Below are 23909 nucleotides of genomic sequence, written 5' to 3'. Positions count from 1 at the left end.
CAATTTCTGTCTTTTGTGACTGAAATCCTGTCTGCAGACTAAGAACCAAACCAATGAGTCTGACTCTGCGTCCACTGGGGGGGGGGGGGGGGGGGGGGGGGGGGGGAAGAAAGAGAGGTGGGGTGGTCGAATCCTCTGATGAGAACAATCCTGCACACACCGCTTCCTGCACACACTGGCCAAAACCCATCGTACTAATATGAACCAAATTAGAATTCTAATTGCAGGCCCATCCTTGTCCTTTCCATAATAATCCTGAATCTTCACAAGAGTTCTGATATCTTTCTACAAAACGCTGCACCACTGACAGTCTGATCATGTGTCAGGGTGCCAGGAAACAGGCCATTCCCCTGGGTTCTGTTCCCAGAGGGAGGAAGATGCCGAGGACAGATTAATCCCTCACACCCACAGCCTCCTTCCGAGGCACTGACCTATACTGTGCTCCCACATACTCCCACAGTTGGCCAGCACTGTGCCTGTGCAATGGTCTCCCTTCCTACACCACATGCTCCCGATCATACAGGAGCCTGGGTGATTGACAGCAGCTGCTGCCCAATATATCAGAATCCCTATAGTATGAAAACAGGCCCTTCAGCCAAACAAGTCCATACTGACCCTCCAAACAGTAACTGACATAGACCCATACCCCAACCCTATATTTATCCCTTCCTAATACAATGGGCAATTTAGAATGGCCAATTCACCTGTCCTGCACATCTTTGGATTGTGGGAGGAAACCGGAGCACCCGGAGGAAACTTGCTCAGACACAGGGAGAATGCGCAAACTCCACACAGACAGTTGCCCGTGGCCAGAATCGAACCCGGGTACCTGGTGCTGTGAGGCAGCAGTACTAACCATTGAGCCGTCTCTATAAAATGGAGGGTCCAGGGCTGGAGGACTGGGATAATGGGATTGTAAACAATGAATGAATGTGGAGGACACTGGGGGATGGACAGGTCAATGAGGGACAGGATCAGTGCAGCAGCAGGAGGGGATCCCGGACAAACTGAGCAATGGGAGAGTCTGACTGGGGAGAAACTACAGGAAGGTTCTGTTTAGAGGCTCAGGCAGGGACAGCTGGGAGACAGTATGGCCTGGTGGTTCGGGCATGTTTTCTAATCATCCTCTTAAAAGATGCTGCTCCTGAACTCTGAACCTGATCCTCCTGGTCCAGAGGTAAGGACACTGCCACCATTTCCTGGTGGGAAAGGGATACGGGGACTACCTTTCAAAAGGTTTCAAAAACCTGTGTTGGCGATATTAACAAGACTCAATACACAGTCACTAACAAAATGCTGGTGTACTTGAACTTCATCCAGAATATTAACACCTATAACTGGGCAACGTAGACCCCAATGTACAGAGTTAAATCCTGGATATTAATAACAGCTTTGTGCATGGGAAATCATGTCTCATGAATCTGACTCAGTTTTGTTTGAAGAAGTAAAAAAGAGGATTGCTGAGGTCAGAGCATGGACATGATCTACATGGACTTCAGTAAGGCGTTCGACAAGGTTCCTCAAGGGAGAATGGTCAGCAAGGTTAGATCGTATGGAGTACAGAACTGACCCGAAGGTAGAAGGCAGAGGGTGCTTTTCAGGCTGGAGGCCTGTGACCAGTGGAGTGTCACAAGGATCGGTACTGGATCCACTACTTTTCGTCATTTACATTCATGATTTGGATGTGAACATAAGAGGTATTGTAAATAAGTTTGCAGATGACACCAAAATGGGAGGTGTAGTAGACAGTGAAAAAGATTACCTCAGAGTACAAGGGGATCTGGATCAAATGGTGAATGGGCTGAGGAGTTCAGTTTAGAAAAATATGAGGTGCTGCATTTTGGAAAAGCAAACTTTAGCAGGCCTTTAGTTTATAGTAAGTTCCTCGGGAGTGCTGCTAAACAGAGTCCTTAGGAGTGCAAGTTCATAGTTCCTTGAAAGTAGAGTAGCAAGTAAATAGATTAGTGAAGGCGGCAGTTGGTCGGCTTGTCTTTATAGGTCAGAGCATTGAGTATAGGGATTGGGAGGACATATTGCGGCTGTACTGGATATTGATTCGGTAACTTTTGCAATATTCCATAGAATTCTGTTCTCCTTCCTATCAGATGGATATTGTTAAACATGAAAGAGGTCTGAAAAGAAGTGTAGGATGTTGCCAGGGTTGGATAGGGTGTTTTCTTTGGAGCTTCAGAGGCTGGACAGTGACCTGAAAGAGATTTTTAAAATCAGGCCGGGCATGGATAGGGTAAATAGACAAGATATTTTCCCTCCAGTGGGGGAGTACAGAACTAGGGGTCTGCGAGGAAGGGTAGGCAGACAGGGAGTGGGTGGATTGACAGGGGTGGGACAGAAATGGGTGGGGAAAGAGAGGGGGGATAGAGAGGGGTGGCACAGAAACAGATGGGGACAGAAAGTAGGATTAGAGGGGAGGGGAACAGACGGGGGAACGGGGGGGTGGAGAGACAGGGTGGGCGACTGACAGGAGGGGGCAACTGACAGGGGACGGTGGGTGTGACCAACAGGGTGGGGGGCGCGACTGACAAAGGTGGGGGGAAACAGAGAGCGGGGGATGGGGGGGGGGGGGGGGGGAAAAGATGGAGAGTTATTTTATAGAACTACAACTCAACCCTGTTCCTGTTTTCTCCTCCTCACCTTAATTCCCTCTGAAGGGCTCAGAACAACTGCATAGTTCCTGGAAAGTAGAGTTTCATGGAGATCAGGTGCTGAACGTGGCATTTGGGGCACTAACATTGAATGGAATGTGCTGATCAATGAATGGACTCTGGTTCGATTCCACTGTCTGTGTGTTATTTGCACATTCTCCGTGTGTGTCTGCGTGGGCTGCCTCTGGGTGCTCTTAATTTCCTCCCACAAATCCAAAGACATGCAGGTTAGCTGGATTAGCTTTGGGTAATGGTAGGTTACAGAGTTAGGGTGGAATGCTGTTCCGATGGTTGGTATGGTCTCTTGGGCCGAAAGGCCTGCTTCCACACTGTAGGGATTCTGTCACCGAGTATAGGGGTTAGGAGGTCACGTTGTGGCTGAGTAGGGCATTGGTCAAGCCAGTTTTAGAATACTGCATTCAATTGTGGTCTCCCTGATTTCAGAAAGATGTTACCAGAATAGGACTCAACCTCTTCATGACAAGTTCTTGGGAAGTGTTGACAAACAAACAGATCATGCAGTGTAGGTTAACAGTTCCTTGAAAGTGTAGTTGAAGGTAGACAGATCAGTGAAGGTGGCGTTTGGTATGCTAGCTGTTGCTGGGCAGTGCATTGAGGATAGGAGTTGGGAGCTCATGTTTCCCTTGTACAGTTTATTGGCTCGGCCACTTTTGAAATGCCCAGACTGCTTTCAATTCCAGTCTCCCTGCTATAGAAAAAGATGTTGGGAAACTTGAAAGAGTTCAGAAAAGATTTACAAGGGTGTTGCCAGTATTGGAACATTTGAACCATAGGGAGAGGCTGAATAAGCTGAGGCTATTTCCCTGCAGCACTGGACACTTTAGGTGGCTTTAATCGAACTTTATAAAATTATGAGGAGCAATGATACGGTGACTAACCTTGGTTTCTTTTTTCCCAGGGTAGGGGAGTCCAAACGAATAATGTAAATCTTTTTTCCAAGATGAAAATGACAAATTCTACACATTTATGAGAGGGAGCAAGTTTAAAGGATATGAAAACCGAAACAACTGCAGGTGCTGTAAACCAGGAAGAGAAACAGAAGTTTCTGGAAAAGCTCAGCATGTCGAGCAGCATCTGTGAAGAGAAATTAGAGTTAACGTTTCTGAGGAAGGGTGACCAGACCCATAACTTTAACTGATTTTTCTTCACAGATGCTGCATGACTTGCTGGGCATTTCCAACAATACCTGAGCAAGTTTAAAGGGAGTTGTGTCAGACAATTTTCTTATGCAGAAGGTGGTCAGTGACTAGAATGTATTCTCCTGGGAGATGGGATAAGCAGAAACAATCCACAATGTTTAAGATGCATTCGGACAGACACATAAGCAGGCATAGGTTATCAGGGATATGGATCATGTTACAGGTAGAGGAATTAGTCTGGTATGGCATCATGATGTGCACAGACACGGTGGGCTGATTACTCTGGTGCTGTAATTGTTATGTTTTCCAGGGGGTAGAATGGTTTTTGAAGGAGTAACAAAAATGATTGATGAGGGCAGACTGGTCGACATGATCAACGTGGACTTTAGTAAGGTGCTCTGCAAGCTTTCTCATGGAGACTGGTGAGCAAGTTTAGATCTCATGGAATAAAGCGGAGACCAGCTATCGGAGTACAGAACTGGCTCAAAAGGTGGAAGACAGACAGTGGTGGTGGAGGGATGCTTTTCAGACTGGAGGCCTGTAGAGTGTCACAAGGATTGGTGTGTATCTCCTATTTTCCGTCATTTATATCAATGATTTGGATGTAGACATACGAAGTATTAGTAATTTTGCAGATTACACCAAAATTGGAGGTTTAGTGGACTTGGAGCACTTGGAGACAGAGAGCTGTACAGCTCCAGGTTTTGTTGACTGATTCCTGGGATGTCAGGACTGATGGATGAAGAGGGACTCAATCCTCGTTTAATCCTCCTTTCCTTTGGTTTTCGGAGCCGCTGACTACATCACTAATATTCTACCTCCCACTCTCTGCCCTGAATCTGACCCATCTAACCCGACACTTTAGCTCCCATCCCCCTGCCAGACTAGTTAATACCTTACCAATGGAACTGGCAATAGCCCCCCAGGAGATTTGACCCAGCTCTGCCCAGGGGTAACCGGTCAGGCTGGTACAGGTCCCACCTAACCCAGAAACGGTCCCAATGCCTGAAGAATCTAAACCCTTCCATGGTACACCATTTCTCCAGCCACACATCCAGCTGATCGCCCTCTTTTTCCTGCTCTCACTAGCACATGGCACTGGGAGCAAATCTGACATCATTACATTTCAGGAGCTGCATTATAATGTGTCCCTGCTCTCCCAATATCCAGCTTTCAAGCACTGATCCCTTTGTTTTATGACGTCGTTGGTATCGGTGTGTTCTACAACCACGGACTGTTTACACTCCAGCTCCAGAATGTCCTGTAGCTGCACCATGATATCGCTGATCCTGGCACCAGGGAGATAACATACCATAATGGATTCATGGCTGTGGCCAGAGAAGTGCCTGTCTGTAATCCTGACTATTGAATCCCCTGTCACTCTCTCTCTTCCCGTTCTGGGCAGCAGAGCTATCTACGGTGTCATGAACCTGGCTGTTGCTGATTTCCCGAGACCGACACACGCACACACACCCACCCACACACGAATCCCAAGCGGTATACAGTACCTGTTTGTGAAGGGAATAACCACTGGGAACTCCTGCACTTCCTTTCTAAGACTTTTACTTGATCTGATGGTCAGCTATTCCCTTTCTGCCTGTGTAACCCTCACCTGCGGTGTGACTAACTCACTGAACATACTGTCCATAACATTCTCAGTATTGCAGATGCTCCACAGTGAGTCCACTCACAGCTCCAGCTCTGAAAAGCAGTTTCCCTGTAGCTGCTGATGGGCACATTTCCTGCACACACAGTCATCAGGGACACTGGAAACATCCCTAATTTTTCCACATTGTACAAGAGGAGAACACCATGGGTCTGAGGTCTCCTGTCACACAGGCTCTCTAGATTCAGCTAGTTACTCCCATTAAGAGAATTTAAATGACCGAGCAATCTTCCTCCCCTTCAAACATATCCATTACAATCAAAATAATATTCCTTACTTAAGTTGATATGTTATACCTTAAAAACTGTTACAAAATCTCCACAGGTATCGCTTACAAACTGGCTGTTACCTTTGGGACCATGGGAATTTCTGAATGGGCTGAAATAAAAATGAGTTTCAGCTTCACCTTCTCCCTGTCTCATCTAACTCCAAAACACACATTGAGCCGTGCAGCCCTGTCATTTTCATTGTCTGCTCACACCTACACTACCCTCAGCCTCCTGTACTGTTCCAATGCATCTCAATAGGAGCTCAGGGACAGCATCTCATCTTTGAATTCAGTCCTTTGTAGCCCCAGAGTCAACATGGACCTCAGCAGTTTCTGGATGAACAGACAGTTGTTAGAATCTGGAACATTCCACCTAAAAAGCTACTGGAATTTGTGTTGCAGGGAATTGAAAATAAGGAGTTTACAGATTAACATCATGAAATGGATGATTGGACCTAAATCTGACAGTCCCTACAAAGAGACCAAGTGCAATCTGGACAAATCTATGCTCCAGATCTCAGACCAAAACAGACCCTGAGCTTCCAGTTGCCTGCCACTTCAACACACGAGCCTGTTCCCTGGCCAACATCTGTCTGATTCTTACTGCAGTGTTCCAGGGAAACTTGATGCAGAACACTCCAGGACATACCAAATGGCCCTGTATTTCAAGGACAGCAATTTCCCCTCCCATGTGGTCAACAATACCCTTCAGTGTATCTCCACCACTTCCCGCATCTCTGCTCTTGAACCCCACCCTTCCAACCGCAGCAAGGATAGAACCCCCAAGTCATCACTTTTCAGCCAGATACAACCCATCATCCTCTGCCATTTCCACCACCTACAATCAGACCCCACCAGAGATATCTTTCCCTCCACACCCCTTTCAGCATTCCTCAGAGACCATTCCCTGTGACTTCCGCATTAGATCCATGCTCCCCACCAACCCATCCTCTACTCCCAACACCTTTGCCTGCCATTGGAAGAGGTGTGAAACCTGAGCCCACACCTTCCCCTCACCTCCATCCAAGACACCAGAGGTCCCTTCCACATCCAGCAGAGATTTTCCTGTACATTGAATAACCTTATCTATTGTGTTCATTGCTCTCTACAATGGGGAGACAGGACGCCAACTTGCAGAATGTTTCAGGGAACCTTTCTGGGAGACATGCACAATTCAACCCCACTGTCCTGTGGTCAACCATTTCTACAACCCACCCTCCCACTCTGCCAAGGACATACATGTCCTGGGCCACCTCCACCACAAAATCCTAGCTACATGACTCCTGGAGCAAGAATACCTCATCTTCTATCTTGGGACCCTTCAAGCACAGAATCAATGTTTCATCATTTCCCCTCTCCCCACCTTATCCCAGATCCAGCCCTCCAACTCTGCACCACCCTCTTGAACAGTCCCACCTGTCCATCTTCCTTCCCAATTATCCACTCCACCCTCTCACCATTACCCTCCACCAGCATCTTCCTATCGCCTTCCCAACTACCTTCCCGCCAGCCCCACACACACATCCTATTATCTGTCAGCCCTCTTCCCCACCCTCACATTCCTGCTGAAGGGCTTAGGCCCAATATGTCAATTCTCCTGCTCCTTGGATACTGTCTGACCTGCTGTGCTTCTCCTGCTCCAAACTTTAACGTAAGCTGGAAGAACAACACCTCATTTGTACTTGGGGACCCTTCAGGCCTCTGGCCTTAAAACTGAATTCATTAATTTTAGGTCCTAAGTCTCCCACGTCCTCGCACCTTAGTCCCCCACCCCACACACCAGGCCTTGTTATTACATAGCCTGCCATTACACATTACCTATGGTTAGTCACTAACAGTCTCCATTAACATCTATTCACCCTCCCCCAGCCAGATCATTATCCATTCCTTTGTCCAATTGCTCCTATATCACTTTTTGGACTATATCACCACCTATCATTTACTCCTTAATCCCTACCTTCTGCATATAAACTGACATTTTTTCTCAGTAACATCAGTTCTGAGGAAGGGTCAGCGGATCCAAAATGTTAACTCTGATTTCTCTTCACAGATGCTACCAGACCTGCTGAGCTTTTCCAGTATCTTCTGGCTGTTGCTCGTGATTTAAGCATCCACAGTTATTTTGGTTTTCATTTACTGGGAGTTTCTAATTCAGGTCTAGCAGCCTACATCACGCGTTTATAAACCCTCCCAGTCCATACTAACTCCATTTCTCTCCCACTCCCTTCACACTCACTGGGTCTCTTCCCACCCCCTGCTCAGTGACACTGCACCTGCACAGCTCATGGTCAAATGCTGGCCTGTTGGCAACACCCCTCATTCACTCCCATTGGTTGGAGGATTACACCTAGTCTCCAATTGGTCTGAAGCTTCCGTCAATCAGCCAGGCCCCATTGTGACGAGTGGTGGGATCGTCCCAGGAGTGTGGGAGGCTGAGGGGTGACCTCAGAGGTTTATAAAATCATGAGGGGCATTGATGGGATAAATAGACAAGGTCTTTTCCCTGGGGTGGGGGAGTCCAGAACTAGAGAGCACAGGTTTAAGGTGAGAAGAGAAAGATATAAAAGGGACCCGAGAGACTACTGTTTTCATGTAGAGGTGGTGAGTGTATGGAAGCTACTGTCAGGGGAAGTGGTGGCAGCTAGTACAGTTACACCATTTGAAAGGCATCTGGATGGGTATATGAATAGGAAGGGTGTAGAGGGAAATGAGCCAACTGCTGCCATATCGTACTAGATTAGGCTAGGATATCTGGTCAGCACGGACGAGTTTGAATGAAGGGTCTGTTTCTGTGCTGTATATGTCTGTGGCTCTGCCCTGGGATGAGCTTAATTATTCACAGTGATTGGGGCAGTATCGCAGAGCACAGGGGCTGGGGGCTATACAGCCCATATGGGCTATACTCTCTCCCTCTGGACATGCCGCCAATCTGCCCTCACTCCCCTCCCATTTACCCAAAGCACTCCAAATTTCTCCTCAAATAGTTAAATTCCAGAGATGTACAGCACAGAAACAGACCATTCGATCTAACTCGTCCATGCCACCCATTTATCCCAAATTAACCTTGTCCCATTTGCCAGCACTTTGTCCATATCCTTCTAAACTTTTCCTAATCACATACCCAGTCAGATGCCTTTCAAATATTGTAATTGTACCAGCCTCCACACTTCCTCTGGCAGCTCATTCCACATTCAGCTTAAAAACATTGCCCCTTAGATCCCTTTAAAATCTCTTCCCTCACACCTTAGGCTTGTTCCGTCTAGTTTTGTACCCACTTAACTTTGGGAAAAGACCCTGGTTGTTCACCCTGTCCATATCCTTCATGATTTTATGTACCTCGAAAGTCATCTCTCAGCGTCCGATGCTCCAGAGAAAACAGCCCCAACCTATTCAGCCTCTCCCTATAGCTCAAATCCTCAACCCTGGCAACACCTTTACACATCTTTTCAGAATCCTTTCAAGTTTTGTAATATCACTACTACAGCAGGGAGACCAGGACTGAAAGCAGAATTCCAGATGTGGCTGAATCAATGTCCTGTAGAGCTGCAAAACAATGTCACCACTCCAATACTCAATACACTGACCAATAAAGGCAAGTACACCAAACGTCTCCTTCACTACCCTGCCTATCCATGATTCCACTTTCAAAGAACTATGAACCTGCACCTCAAGGTCTCTTTGTTCAGCAACACTCCCCAGGACCCACCCACTCAATGTATAAGTCCTGCCCGGATGTGTTTTTCCAAAACGCAGCACCTCACATTTATCTGAATTCACTCTATCTGCCACTCCCCAGCCCATTTGATTGAAGTCCCATTGTACTCGGAGGTAACCTTCTTCCCGATCCACTTCCCCCTGATCCAATTCGGTGTCTATATAAAGTCACTAACCATAGCTCCTATTTTCACATAGGAATCGTTTATATAAATGATGAAAAGCAGTGAACCCTGCACCGATCCTTACACCATATTGCTCATCACAGGCTTCCAGTCCGAGAGGCAACCCTTCACCACTACCCTCTGTCTCCAACCTTACAGCCAATTTTATATCCAAATAGCTAGTTCTTCCACCTTGAATGTCTTTCTGAAGTCCAAGTTAGTGATTTCCATACACAAAGCCATGCTGACTGTCCCTAATCATTTCTTATCTTTCCAATTACATCTAAATCCTATCCCTGAGAAGCCCTTCCAACAACATACCTGACTCCAGGCTCACCAGTGTATTGTTCCCTGGCCTTTCCTCATCACCTTTCTCAAATAATGGCACCAGTCTTCCAGCACCTCGGTGATACAAATATCTCAGCGAGGGGCCCAACTATCACTTCCCTAACTTCCCACAAAGTTCTGGGATTCACCTGATCATGTATCAGGGATTTATCAATCTTGATGCATTATACAAGTTCCAGTGCCTAACTAATATGGAACTTGTCAAGTTATCCTTATTTATTTCTCCAAACTCTCTCACTTCCATATCCTCCTTCAGTAAAAGCTGACATGAAATACGCAGATAGTATCTCTCCTGCCTCCTGCAGATCCATAGACAGCCTTGTTGATCTTTGAGGGTCTCTATTCTCTGCCTGGTTACTCTTTTGTCCTTAGTGTATTTCTAGAATCTCTTTGGATTTTCCCAAACCCATTTCACAAAGCTCTCTCGTCCCCTTTTTGCCCTCTTAGTTTCCCTCGAGTATACTCCTACTGCCCCTATACACCTCTAGGTATTCACACAAACCCTGCTGTCTGTACCTGCCATATCCCTCCTTCATTTTCTTGACCAGAACCACAATTCCTCTTGACAGGCAGAATTCCTTACACCTCCCAGCCTCGACCTTAACAGGAACATACTGTCTATACACTCTCATTGTCGCAGGCCTATGGGGGCAATGGCAGAAGAAGACAGAGAAACAATCAATCATTCTCAGTAAAGAGGCAGTGCTGGGAAAGATACCAGCCTAAAGGGAGATGGGTCTCCTGGCCGTGATGGAATGCATCCCCAGGGACTGTAAGAGATGGCAGTGGGTTAATAGCAAATACACTCGTGATAATTCACAAATTTGCTGGACTCTGGGACGGTTCTAACAGATTGGAAAGCTGCAAATGTGATGCCAATATTTTAAAATGGACGTGTTAGCATAACTTCTGTAGTGGGGAAAATGTCCGATCTCTCAAGGAAGAAATAGTGAGCTATGTGGATAGAAATTGTCTCATCGAGCAGACACAGCATGGATTCAAAAAAAGTGGACGACACTAAGATGAGTGGTATAGCAGTGTGTGCAGAGGCCACTGTCAGTCTGCACAGGGATACAGATAGGTTAATTGAGTGGTTAAGGGTCTGGCAGATGGAGGACAATGTTAGGAAACGTGAGGTCATTCATTTTGGTTGGACTAACAGCAAACTGGATGATGAAATGATGAAAACATGCAGCAGGCTGCTGTGCAGAGGGAGCTGGGTGTCCTTGTGCATGAATCACAGTAAGTTGGTTTGCAGGTGCAGGAGGTAAACAAGACAGTGAAGGGAATATTGTACTTCATTGCTAGTGGGATGGTTATGCTGCAGCTGTACAGGGTGCTGAGGAGGCCACACCTGGAGTAGTGTGTACAGGTTTTCGTCCCCTTACTTCAGGAAGGATGTACTGGCGCTGGAGGGGGTGCAGAGGAGGGTCACTAGTTTGAGTCTGGAGTTGAGAGGGCTGCCTTATGAGGAGAGATTGACAAAACTGGCACGATCCTCATTGGAATTTAGAATAATGGGAGGTTGTATAGGAAAAATATAAAGTTATGAAGGGAGTAGATAAGATAGAAGCAGGGAGGTTATTTCCATTGTAGACTGGACAAACTAGGGTGCATGGCGACAAAATAAGGGGGTATCAGATTTAGGACTGAGTTCAGGAGAAACTTCTTCAGCGAAAGGGTTGTGAATCTGTGGAATTCCCAGCTGATTGAAACAGTTGAGGCTTTCATCTTGGATGTCTTTAGGTCAAAATGTAGATTTACGAACAGGAAAGGAATTAAAGGTTATGGCAGAGAGCAGGAAAGTGGAGCTGAGGCCATGAAAAGATCAGCCCTGATCTTATTGAATGGCAGAGCAGGCTTGAGGGGCCAGATGCTTACTCCTGCTCCCATTCCTTATGTTATGTTCCCATTTTCCAGCCATCCCTTTACCTGGGAATAGCAAAGAAATATTGAAAGATTTCGCCTTGTTCAATCACAATTCAACTTTATCCAATTTCGAACAGCAACTTTTAGATCTGGTCTATTCTTTTTTGGAACTATTTTAAAACTATTAGAATTATCAGAGAATCCAGACAGTTGGGAAGCAGGCCATTCAGCCCATCACATCCACACTGACCCTCAGAGACTCCCACCCTACCCATGTAATGCTGCATTTCCCATGGATACTCCACCGCGCCTGCACATCCCTGAACACTATGGGCAATTCAGCCTGGAAAATCCACCCAACCTGCACATCTTTACATAGTGGGAGGAAACCAGAGCAAACAGATGAAACCCACGCAGATATTAACAATAAGGTGATCAATCCTTTCTTATTTTCCAGTTCCGTCCAAATAACTTCACTGAACATACTCTCATGAATATCCTCCATAAGCACACTGTAATGCTATCCCTAATCAAAAACACCACTCGTCCTCCTCTCGTCCCCCTTTCTATCCTTCCTTTAGCATCTATACCCTGGAACATAAAGCTGCCAGTCACATCCATCCTTGAGTCATGTTTCTATAATACCCATGATATCCCAGTCCCATGTTCAAACCATAACCTGAGCTCATCTGCCTTCCCTGTCAGGCCTCTTGCATTGAAGTAAATGCAATGTAACTGTTTGGTTCTACCGCGTTCTGTGCCTTGCCCTTGCCTGTCTTGACTGTTTGACTTCTGAACTGTACCAGCCTCAGACTTACCTCTTTTCTCACTATCTCTTTAGGTTTACCCCCACTCCCTCACTGGTTTAATGCCTCCCGAGTCGCACTAGCAAATCTCCCTGCCCGGACATTAGTCACCTTCCAATTCAGGGACAATCCATCCTTCTTATTAAAGTCACTTCTACTCCAGAGGAGATTTCAATGACCAAAAGATGTGAATCCTTCTGCCCTACAGCAGATCTTTAGCCAATCATTCATCTCCTCCATCCTGCTATTCCTATTCTCACTAACATGTAGCATTGGGAGTAATTCAGACATTACGACCGAGGACCTACTTTTTTGTATTCCAGGCTAATTTGCTATATTCTCTCATCAGGACCTTATCTCTTTCTCTTCCTGTGTCATTGGTACCAATGTCCATAGACCTCCCACTGGTTATTCTACCCTTTAAAGAATATTCTGCCACCTCTCAGGCATCCTTGACCCTGGCACCAGGGAGGCACCACCCCATTCTGTTGTCAGCTGCAGAAACTGCGGTCTGTGCACGTTTAGAGAGTCCCTTATCATCACTGATCACCTGGAACCTGATATACCTCACATTACATTAGAGCCAGCCTCAGTACCAGTAACTTGGCTGTCAGTGCAACATTGCCCTGAGTGTCTTTTACCACCTACATTTTCTAAAAGTGTACTTGTTTGAGATGGGGATAGCCACAGGAGACTCCTGCTCTCCCTCTCCTTCCTTTCCGAGACGTAACCCATCTACCTGACCGTATCTGCAGTTTTCTGGCCTGAAACACACCCTGATTCTTGTAAATTCTTCATTACCATGAAGCACCGCTCCATCTGATCCATGTTATCCGAGAGGATTTGCACCATCATTTCCTACAGGTTATCATCAGGATCAAACTCTCCCTAATCTCCTCCAGAAAGAGCACATCACTGTACGAATGGCCATCTCTGCACCTTAATCTGTCGACCCAGAAAAAGGCAGAGTCTTACAGCTTTACAAAAAAACTACTCTCTAATACGAGTACCTGTATTTTATATTTAAAACATTCAACCAAAAGATCATAATACAGGTATTTAAAACTAACAAACCCTCACCCTACTGAATATTGCAGATTTTAAAAAATAAAACAGACTAACATTTACCTTTTAAGAGACTGAAACCCACTGAGTTGATCCCCGGCTGTGAGTCACAGACATACAGCACGGAAACAGACCCTTCGGTCAAACTCGTCAATGCCAATCAGATTTCCGAAACTAATCTCGTCCCATTTGCCAGCACTTGGTTGATATCCCTCTAAACCCTTCCTCATCATATACCCATCCAATGCCTAATAGATGTTGCAATTCTACCAACCTTCACAACTTCCTCTGGCAGCTCATTCCATAAACACACCACCGCCGTGTGAAAATGTTGCCCCTTAGGTGCCTTTTATATCTTTCCCCTCTCACGCTAAACCTATACCCACTAGTTCTAGACTCCTCCACTCCAGTGAAAATACCTTGTCTATCTATCCGATCCATGCCCCTAATGGTTTTATAAATCTGAGGTCTCCCCTCAGACTCTGACACTCCAGGGAAAACAGCCCCAGGCTATACAGCCTCTCCCTACCGCTCAAACCCTCCAACCTGGGCAACACCCTTGTAAATCTTTTCTGAACCTTTCAAGTTGCACAACATCCTTCTGATAGGTGGAGAACAGAATTGCACTCAATATTGCAAGAGTGGCCAAACCAATGTCCTGAGCAGCTGCAACATGACCTCCCAACTCCTGTACTCAATGCTCTGACCAATAATGGAAATCATACCAATAACCTCAATATCCTATCTATCTGCCACTCTATTTTCAAGGAATTATGAACCTGCACTGTAAGGAAACTTTGCTCAGTAACACTCCCTCGGACCTGACCATCAAGTCTATCAGTCCTGCTAAGCTTTGCTTTTCCAAAAAGCAGCACCTCACATTTATCTAAATTAAACTCCATCTGCCACTCCTCAGCCCATTTCCCCATCTGATCAAGATCCCATTGAAACCTGAGTTACCCTTCTTCACTGCCCACTACACCTCCAATTTTGGTGTCATCTGGCAACTTACTAACAATACCTCCTATGTTCACATCCAAATCATTTATATAAATGATGAGAAGTAGTGGACCCAGCACCGACCCTTGTGGCACTCCAGTGGTCACAGGCCTCCAGTCCGAAAAACAACCCTCCACCACCACCCTGTCTTCTACCTTTGAGGCAGTTCTATATTCCAAATGTCTAGTTCTCCTGGTATACCGTGAGATCTCATCTTGCTAACCAGTCTTCCATGGCGAACCTTGTCGAACGCCTTACTGAAGTCCATATAGATCCCATCTACCGCTCTGCCCTCAAAAATCCTCTTTGTTACTTCTTCATAAAACAGCTCAGTCAAGTAAGTGACATGATTTCCTGCACACAAAGCCATGCTGACTATCCCTAATCAGTCCTTGCTTTTACAAATACATGCAAATCCAGTCCCTCAGGGTTCCCTCCAACAACTTGTCTGGCACCAACATCGGGCTCACAGGTCTGTAGTTCCCGGGCTTGTCCAAACCGCCTTCATTAAACAGCATCATCATATTAACCAACCCCCAGTCTTCTGGCACCTCAGCTGTGACTATCGCTGATACAAAAATCTCAGCAAGGGGCCCAACAATCACTTCCCAAGCTTCCTACAGAATTTTAGGACACACCTGATGAAATCCTGGGCATTTATCCACCTTTCTGCATTTCAAGACATCCAGTACCACCTTCGCTGTAATATGGACATTTTTCAAGGTGTCACCATTTATTTCCCAACATTCTATATCTTCCATATCCTTCTCCACAGTAAATGCTGATGCAAAATACTCGGATAGTATCCCCTCCCCACCCCATCATCTGCACATCCACGCACAGGCTGCCTTGCTGATCCTTGAGGAGCCCTATTCTCTCTCTAGTAACCCATTTGCTCTTTATTTATAAAAACCCTTTGGATTGTCCTTACCCTATTCGTCAAAGCTGTGTCCTGTCCCCTTTTTGCCTTACTGATTTTCCTCTTAAGTATACTTCTATTGCCTTTATACTAGAAAGATGTTCTGGATTGGAATAAATGCCAAATATTTCATCTTGATAAAAGGGCAGGACTTAGACTGATTAAAAGTTGTGCCTTGCACAGTGATATAGAACAAAGAGACCTCGGGGTTCAGATCTTTGCAGTTTATGTCACATGTAGACAGGGTTGTTCAGAAGGTGTACAGCACACTTGCCTTCATTGCTCACACCTTTGAGTATAGGAGTTGGGACATTACGTTGAGGTTGTACAGGATGTTGGTGAGGCCTCTTCTGGAATACTGTGCTCAGTTCTGGTTGTGCTGTTATAGGACAGATATTATTAAGTCGGAGTGGGTTCAGAAGAGATTTGCCAGGCTGTTGATGGGAATGGATGCTTTCGGTTATAAGGAGAGGCTGGGTAGACTGGGACTTCTTTCACGAGTGTAGGAGGCTGAGGGGCGACCTTATTGGAGATTTATAAAATCTTGAAATGTATAGGTAATGTGAACAGCAGGTGCCCTTTCCAGGAGGGGGCGCGATTCAAGAGTGGGTGAGAAAAGGAAGACCCTAAAAAGACGTTCCGGATTTTATTATTTTGTTTTTGTACAGAGGGTGATTCACATGTGGAATAAACTTGCAGAGGACGTGGTAGCTGTGAATACAATTACAATTTAAGGGTGGTACAGTGGCTCAATGGTTAGCACTGCTGCGAGGGACACAGGTTCAATTCCTGCATTGGGTGGCTGTCCATGTGGAGTTTGGATATGCTTCCCTGTGTCAACTTGGGTTCCTCCAGGTACTCCCCTTTCCTCCCACAAGCCACAGATATACAGGGTAGGTGAATTGGCTGTGCTCAATTGCCCATAGGGATGATTGGGTTTAGTGAATTAGTAAGGGGTAAATGTAGAGTAAAAGGGTAGAGGAATGGGATTCTAAGAGGAAAAAACATTTGGACCTGTATATCGATAGGGAATGCTTGGATGGATTTGGACTAAGTGGAGGTAGATGCGATTAGTTCAGTTCGAATTTACGGTTGACACGGACTGGTTGGACCACAGGGTGTATGTCAGTGCTGTATAACGTTCTGACTCTAACGCTCGCTATCTCTGTAAATTCCTCTATGCTCGAAACTCTCCCTGTCAATGCCACCTCATCCAGTCTTACAACTCTTCCTTATCTCGATAATTCCTCTCCAGCCTCAAAACACTATCACAAATATCTCTATAACATCCTTAATCCTCAGAATCCTTTCCAACTTTCATCTCCTCCAGCTTCATTATCCTCCCTATCTCTAATCCCCTCCAGTCTCTCAAAGCTCTGCTATATGTGCTTTTCTTTATTTCCAGCCTTCAGGATTCCCAATGTTTATTTCTCTCTTGATGATGGACCTTTCAGATTCCTGCGCTGAGCTTCTGAATTCTGTCTTAAACCTCTCAATCTCCCTTTCCTCCCAAAACATCGACCAATCATCTGTCATCTACTCTAGTATCACCTTTTCTGACCTGATGTCTAATGGAGCCTGTCATCTTCCTATAATAAACATCTCAGCGGTCTACAGAACAGAAAAAAGGCTCTGGTAGTACATCGGATCTGTGACAAAGAAAACTACCACCTAACTGTCCTCATCTATTTTCCAATAATTGTGGAAAAGTGTCATCTATCATGGCATCACAAGTGTATACTAAATACATCTTAAATATTGTTGGGATTTCTGTGTCTTCCACCCTTACAGACAGTGAGGTTTAGTGCAACTGTTGTTCGATGACGACATCACCCACAGGAACACAGAGCAGCTGGGTCTGTGCAAACCGGAGATCACCCACACATTAGGAAGGATGGCAGGTCCCTGAGAGGGGGCACAGGAGATTTACCAGGATGGTTCAAGGATTGGGGGATTTTAGTTGCACAGACATGGGTGTTGTTAATACATATCAAGAATATCCATCTACAATAGATGGACTCTTGTTCTCAACCTCTCCCCTTGCCTGGGCTGTGGTAACCTTCAGGTTAAACCACCACCAGACATCTCTCCCTAATGAGGGAGCAGCCCTATGGTCTGGTCAGACAATGCTGACTACCTTTTACACAGTGATGCCACTGTACCCCGGGGGTGGGGAGAGTGAATGCTGAAGGTGGTGGATGGGACACCACTCAGGTACAGTGCCTTGTCCTGGAGGATGTTCACTTTCTTTAATATTGTTGAGGGCTGCACTGATGCAGGCAAGTGGAGAATGTCCCAACACAATCCTGATGTGTGCCTTATAGAGAGCAAACAGACATTGGGGAATCAGGGGTTTGGGGAAACAGATTGTTCTCCATGTAACAGAGGAAATTGCGGGTGCGCTGTGACAGAGGGGTTCACAGATTTAGAATAATCCACCTTACACATGAGCTCATCAGAAAAGGATCACAGGACACATATTGAAGACTTGGGGGAGATCTACTGAGAGTGTGGGGTGATTCAAAAGAGAACTTTTATGCAGCAAATGGGATTGAGCTGGAACACAATACTCTCACACAGTGTGAATATCCAGCTCCTGATGAATTGAGTAATTTTGTCACAGTTCGGCGTTACAATTACTGAGATTACCATCTGAATGTCCACCTGTAATACACTTTTATAAAACTGTCACTGTCAGTTCATTTAAGAAACTCACCACCCCCTCCTCCTGGCCCAGGATGACTGGACACATTACCCCTTGTGGGGGTCAGCAGTTAGTTCAGGGGGAAATCTGTATGGGTTTCTGTGAGTTTCCACATTGGGTCTTCATGTGACTGAACAGGGCAGATCTTTGACACATAGGTCACAATGTTTCAAGAGTCAGTGAGATGTGGAGAGCAGGATGTGCTTCCTTTTCTTTCCTTTCGTGCTGCCGCTGTGCCTCATCAATTAGACATGGGGGGTGAAAGGCTCATGCAGCTTGATAGGCAAGTTGTCTCCATTCTGACCAATGGGCAGCAAGCTCCTCCCAGTCATTCCAAAGAGTCTCTCTGAAAAGGTAACAACTGCTTCCCACTGCCCAGTGATCCCAGGAAATGTTTAGAAGAATGAGCGGGGAAATCACCGAGAAAAGGCAGAAAGGTAAAGTTCCAAAAGGATTATAAACAGTTTACAAAGAGGGATTCATTGGAAAAGTGGGCAACAAGTTAGCAAATGGAGCATAATTTGGGAAATTGTGAAGTTGCTCATTTTGGAGGAGATAATAAAAGAAAAGAACAGAGTGCTATGTAAATGGTGGAAACTGTTGAAAGCTGCACCACAAAGGGACCGGGGTAATTGCGTAGGAAACACAGTTACAACAGGGAATCAGGATGGGGAATGGAAAGTTGTTTCTTATTGCAAGGAGTTTTCAGTGTAAGTGTTTGGAGTATATACCTGACAGTAACTTTATAAAGTGCAAGTGAGAACACATCTGGGGTAATGACAGAAGTTTTGGTCCCTTTATTTAAGGGAATACATAATTTCATCTGAGGCATTTCAGAAAAGATTAACTGGGATGATCCCTGGCTTGTAGGGATTATCTTTTAAGAAAAGGCTGAAAATGTTGGGACTCTACTCACTGGATTTGGGAAGAATGAGAGGCGATTTCATTGTAACATGCAGGTTTCTTAAGGAGTTTGACAGGGTAAATACTGAGAGGATGTTTCCCATCATGAGGGAGTCTGGAATCAGACTCGGATAGTCATGGAATCAAGGGTTCTGCTTTAGATTCGTCAAGTTTAAGGCAACATCGACACGGGTCAGGGGTTTCAGTAGCAATGGAGCTGGGCTGAGAGTGGGGGCGGGGGGGGAAGAAGAGGAAGAGAAGGGGGAGAAGCAACGTTTTAGAGATTGGAATTCCTGGTGCTTGTGATTGTGTAGATACCTGATCAGAAGGTCACCTTGGGGTTACAGATATGAGAGCAATATTGTGAAGAGTGTAGTTCTGCCTCAGACAGTTCTCAGGGAGAGGGAGGGGCTCAGCAGTAAGGGAAAGGAATTTGTAATAGCAACTGAAGGCAATGGGTCGAACCATTTCAATGTTCCGTTGCAGGAAATTGGAGCCAATCGCGTAGTGGGAGTGTGATGAGCAGTTTGATAACTGAGTAATGGAGAGGGATGATGGGGAGGGAGAGCTGGGCATTGTCAGTGTACACGTGAAACCTCAGACGGTGCTTTTGGACGATGTCACCTCCTGACAGTATGTAGGTGAGAAACAGGAGGGACCAAGGATAGATCCTTGAGGGACACCACATACAAGGAATTTAGAAAGGAATGAGAGAGTGGGGATGGAGTAGGTTTTTCCAACAACGGTGAGGTCAAAATATTACTTCGTAGCAGAATGGGAGAGAAGGACATAACCAGAAAAGACAGACAGACAGAACAAGGAACAATATCTGTGATTTGGTGAGGGGAGGGAGGTGGGGGCGATGAGAAGGAAGAGCCCTACTCCAAAAACACACTTTCTTCATTGGTGACATCACCCAACTCCACCCTAGTCTCAGCTCATTTACTGAATGCAGGGATGGACGAGTATTTATCTCCAGACTTCATTGTCCAAACACTCCTGGTCAGCGTCCCACATTCAACTTACATGTAATCTTAAGAGTATCTTAAACCCTCCTGCCCAAGTGCTCACTTGTAGCAAAACTAGTTGATCCATCGAAAGGCTCCTATTTACAGGCAACAATTTAAAATTCTCACCCTTGATGTAATTCCTGGCTGTGAACATCCCTGTCTCCCTGCACCACACAACCTGCAAGACCTTGACAACTCATTTGTGTTTATTCATTGCTTCACTGGTCTGGCTGTTTCTACAGTTGCCAAGGCAACACGGTCTGGAATTCCCACCCTAACCCTCTCAGACCTGCTTTCCTCTTTTAAGGTATTCTCGAAAACCTGCTCATTTGGCAATGCTTTTGATCACTTGACCTAGTATCTCAATCTGTGGCCTTATGTCAGAATTTTTCAATGGTATTTCTGTGAAATTATAAACACGATAAAAAAAACTGTTGCTGATTTGCACATACATTGTCAACTCTTCACTATTGCTGAGTGAATAATCTATAACAGCTCTTACCCAACCACATTGTGGGAGCACCTTCACCACACGAACTGCAGCTGTACAGGGAAATCAAACATCACCCTCTCCACATGCAATGGGGCGTTGGCACTGATCAATGGTATCTGTGGAGGGAGAAATACAGTTGCTATTTCAGGGAGTGCAAAATGCATTATAGGGAGGGGAAATGGTGCAGAATTTGGGATTTCCAAATTTGTGATTTACAATGTGCACTAAGTTCTGTAAAACCTCTCATCCCATACCATGAAAATTTCCTTTTCTTCCTGGTCTATGTCTTTCCTTTCCCCTGCCCTGCACCTTCACACATTTCCAATGCCTTGGTCACAACAACACTGTGCTGTCAGTGAAGCTTATCACGTGGTAAAGTATAGTCCCGCCCCTCATTCACTCCGATTGAGGGAAGGACCAACTGGCACATCCTGGTCCTCCAGCCTCGTCCCCCCACTCTTATTGGTCCTGTGCTAACATCAATAATCCGAGGCCCATTGTGGGCTGGAGCATGCTCAGTGCTTCCTGTTTTTGCTGCTGTTCATCAGGTATGAGAGAGAGGGCTCATCCCTGTTTCTCCTGATGTCAGACAATAACAACAACTACCTGCATTGTATGGAGCCTTTCACATTGACAAATCTCTGAAAATGCTTCACGAATGATGGAAACGTTGATTAAAGAGAACGATTTTTAGATAGATCTTGAAGGGGGACAGAGGGGGTTAGGGAGGATATTCCAAAGGTTTGTGTCCTCGGCAGCTCCAATCCTGGAGTGATATAGATGGGCAACAGCTTACAATGGAGACAGTTAGTGGCTAACCATAGGTTAACAACCTCATGTCGTAGCCCCCTATCCCACACACTAGGCCTTGCTCTCTCAGCCTGCCATTACACACTACCTATGGTTAGCCACTAACAGTCTCCATTAACAGCTAATCACCCTCCCCCAGCCAGATCGTTATCCACTCCTTTATCCAACCGTTCTTCTCACTTTATCCCCACCTTTACTCCTTTTATCTTGCCCCCACCCCCCCACACTATCTTCTGCACATAAACTGACATTTTTTTTCTCAGTAACATCTGTCTGTGGACGGAACACCGAATGTTAAACTTGAACTCTGATTTCTCTTCACAGATGCTGCCAGACCTGCTGAGCTTTTCCAGAACCTCCTGGTTGTTGTTTCTGATTTACAGCATCTGCAGTTCTTTTGGTTTTAATTTACTGGGAGTTTGTAATTCAGGTCCCACAGCCTCTGTCCCAGTCTCTGCTGTGTCTCCCACCCCCACCCAGTGACACTGCACCTGCACAGCTCATGGACAGGTGTTGTCTTGCTGGCCACACCCCTCATTCACTCCCATTGGCTGCAGGACCACACAGCCTCTCCTCCTATTGGTCTGGAGCTGCCGTTAATTAAGCCGGCACCGATTGTGAGGTGAGTGGTTGGCTGCTCCCTCTCCCTGCCCTGGTCTGAGTTTCATCATTCACAGTGAATGGGGCAGTATCACAGAGAACAAGGGGCTGAGGTCTTTTCATCCCTTTGGGGCTGTATGGTCTCCCTCTGGAGATGATGCAAATCTGGCCCAAGTCCTCTCCCATCTGCCCACAGCCCCCCAAATCTTTCCTTAAAAAGTAAAATTCCAAGTCTGTTTCAGAATACCTGCTGAATCTGTGTCAGACTGTTCCAGATGCTCAGAACTTACTGAGGAAAAGAGTGTTCACATTTTCACCTTGTATTATTTGCCAATTACTGGTGGCACAGTGGTTAGCACTGCTGCCTCACAGCGCCTGAAGACCCGGGTTCAATTCCCGACTCAGGCGACTGACTGTGTGGAGTTTGCACGTTCTCCCCGTGTCTGCGTGGGTTTCCTCCGGGTGCTCCGGTTTCCTCCCACAGTCCAAAGATGTGCGGGTCAGGTGAATTGGCCATGCTAAATTGCCCGTAGTGTTAGGTAAGGGGTAATGAAGGGGTATGGGTGGGTTTCGCTTCGGCGGGTCGGTGTGGACTTGTTGGGCCGAAGGGCCTGTTTCCACACTGTAAGTCTAATCTAATCTAATCTAATCTACTTGAAGGTAGTGACTAAAAATTGTGAGTGTTAACAATTCCTCTCTCTCTCTGCAAATTCAAGATCTTGGAACCAAATCTGCACCAGGTCGAAATCACTGCTTCACCTTCTCAGCTCCAAGGATAATTATCTGTGCTTCAGCTAGCTCTCCGCAAAATAGAGGAATGCATCTTAATTTATTAAGATCAAAGAAATAGACCTTCGGTCTAATTCGTCCATGCCAATGAGGAATCCTAAACTAATAGATTCCCATTTACTATCTATTGGCCTGTATCTATTAAAACCCTTCCTATTCATGTACCCAATTGGAAGCCTTTTAAATGTTGTGATTTTTCAGCCTCCACTACTTCATCTGGTAACCCCTCCCATACACACACCACACTCAGCTTGAAAATGTTGCCACTTAGATCCCTTTTAAATCTATCGTCTCTCAACTTCAACCCATGTGCTCTAGTTGTGGACCCATCTAACCTGAGGAAGTAGGATCCCAGCCGCTCACCTTATTCACACCCCTCGTGATTTTATAAATCTCCATGAAGTCACCTCTCAGAGAAAATAGCCCCAGCCCATTCAGCCTCTCCCTATAGCCCAAATCCTCCAATCCTGGAAAGTTTTTGTAAAACGTGTCCGAACCTTTTCAAGTTTCACAACATCCTTCCCAGAACAGGGAAATTCAAAATGAAAACAGAATTCCTGAAGTGGCTTAATCAATGTCCTGTCCAGCCACAATATGACATCCCAGCTTCTGTATTCAATGCATTGACCAATAACGGAGAGCGTTAATGGAGTCCCATTTCTTCGGTTCACCCTTATCCCTCTAAATCCTTCCTCTTCATGTACCCAATCAGATGCCTTTTAAATGCTGCAATTGTACTAGCCTCCACCCCTTCCTCTGGCAGTTCATTCCATACTTGCACTGTCCTCAACATGTACGAGATGCTCCTTAAATCCCTTTCAAATCTTTTCCCTCTCACCTTAAGCCTGTACCTTCTCGTTCTGGAGTCACCGAACTTGGGAAGAAGTCCCTGACTGCTCACCTTATCCAGGACCTTCATGATTTTATAAGATCACCTTTCAGTCTCCAACTCTCCAGGG

This window comes from Hemiscyllium ocellatum, chromosome 47 (assembly GCF_020745735.1).
Source record: "Hemiscyllium ocellatum isolate sHemOce1 chromosome 47, sHemOce1.pat.X.cur, whole genome shotgun sequence".
NCBI classification, from domain to species: Eukaryota; Metazoa; Chordata; class Chondrichthyes; order Orectolobiformes; family Hemiscylliidae; genus Hemiscyllium; species Hemiscyllium ocellatum.
Note: the sequence above shows the minus strand (reverse complement) of the source record.